The sequence below is a fragment of the Pinus tabuliformis genome, chromosome 3_2 (genome assembly GCF_031772625.1).
Source record: "Pinus tabuliformis cultivar Carrire ecotype Pingquan chromosome 3_2, CPIR1, whole genome shotgun sequence".
Taxonomy (NCBI): Eukaryota; Viridiplantae; Streptophyta; class Pinopsida; order Pinales; family Pinaceae; genus Pinus; species Pinus tabuliformis.
This window is the reverse complement of record NC_142302.1, coordinates 551,545,351-551,547,394: the sequence shown is the minus strand read 5'-3', so window position 1 is coordinate 551,547,394 and position 2,044 is coordinate 551,545,351.

The following is a 2,044-nucleotide window of genomic DNA, read 5'->3' as shown; positions in this document are numbered from 1 at the left end:
TGTTTAAGTGTTTGATATTTTAAAAATGAAATCCAACCATACAATTTCGAAATTGGGATTTAACTTAAATAAGCAGATTCCACTTTTTTTAAACTTTGAAATATTTAGATTAGGAAAATTATAGATCTCAAACTTATAATTTGAGCAAATACATAATTAGAAAAATCTAACAAAACTTTAAAAAAAACTATTACTTGTTTCTAACAATTTCAAAAATAGTGAGTAATGACTCTTAAAATGTATCAGAATTTGAGAAAATTATAACGAGATTTTGTTATTGATTTTAATGGAAAACATAGAAAAATGAAAAGTGATATTGGATCTAATTAAATTATTTGTAGGGACATTCGAAAATTATAACGAGATTTTGTTAGGTTTTTTACTGGAAAATTTAGAAACATGAAAAGTAATATTGGATCTCGTTAAATGGTTTGTACGAACAATTTATATACAACCATATCTTACATTTCGTTTGATTAATTTTATTTCTAATTATTGAAATTATAAAAGATTTGTTAATTATCTCATGAATTTTATTTCGATTTATTATAATTCTAAGAAAGTCGTTAATTATTTTAGTGTGGACAATATTTACTTTGTTTAAGTGTTTGATATTTTAAAAATGAAATCCAACCATACAATTTCGAAATTGGGATTTAACTTAAATAAGCGGATTCCACTTTTTTTAAACTTTGAAATATTTAGATTAGGAAAATTATAGATCTCAAACTTATAATTTGAGCAAATACATAATTAGAAAAATCTAACAAAACTTAAAAAAAAACTATTACTTATTTCTAACAATTTCAAAAATAGTGAGTAATGACTCTTAAAATGTATCAGAATTTGAGTATTCGATCAGTGGATCATAGCAGGGATTAAGTTATGGAAATATGGCCTTAATACTATGCTGCTGAATCACACAATTGTGATTAATAAAGGTTGATGATCAAAATGTGTATCGCGTTTGGACTTGACATTTTTATATACTTAAATTATGTCCCCATCAATATGATAGTGCATGTCATTTTTTATCAATGCCATCTATTTTTTATTTTATTTTTTCAATATATATTTATGTAAAAAATGGGATCCATCCAACTTGTATCTTTTACCATTTTACTAATTCATCATCAAAATCAATGATATTAGTACAAACACTTGTGATATGAGTATGTATTCACTGTATATTCACTATGACCCTTTTTCACTCATATTTAATCCTACCTCTGAATAATATGGTTTGTAAGTTCAGATTATATATATTTAAGTTTCAAAGTTTCAGTTTTCCTGCTGTGAGTTTCTTTTAGTTTTGAAAAAAAAAATCAAACTTCGAGTTTAGGTTCATGACATTTTATGATGCTCTTGAGGCAAGGATTCAGTGTAGAAAAACGTGTTGCTATTGCTAGAATACCCAATACCTCCCTCTCTGAGATTCTCAATACTAATGGTCTTGGACTAAGACATGATAAAGTTTAATATTCCTCCATATCATGTTTGCCTTTCGAGCTTCTTTAGTTAACGTCACAATCATTCTTCTGTGCAGGAATCATCTTGAAGCCGGTCAGGAGGAATTCTTCTTACCGCACAGAGATCCCCAAGCGAATCTAGAAAGAACCAAAGGTGATCCTTTCTACACTTCTTGTCAATATATGTCAAATAGATGAACATGTGTGTAACAGGTACCTTTTTTCAGATAACCTTACGGTTTGTAAATGCTTTAGTTTTTCTCTCATAAAAGAAATTCTTGTTGAAAGAAAAGCTGATAAACTGTATATCTCCTCCTGTCGAAATAGTTGTAGGTTTCTTTGTTTTGTTTCAATAGTTGTTAGGGAATATTGAGAAAATGAACTTTCAGTTGTGCGTTAGTGACCCATTTCCATGTTTTTCAAGTGACTTTGTGGACCAAAAGGGGGGGGGCAACTTGTCCCAAGGGCTAAATTAGGATATGCAATATTATTATGCTAATAAATTTGATGTATTAAAATTTATTTTTTAAGAAAATGCTTTAGTTTTTCTCTCATAAAAGAATTTTTTGTTGAAA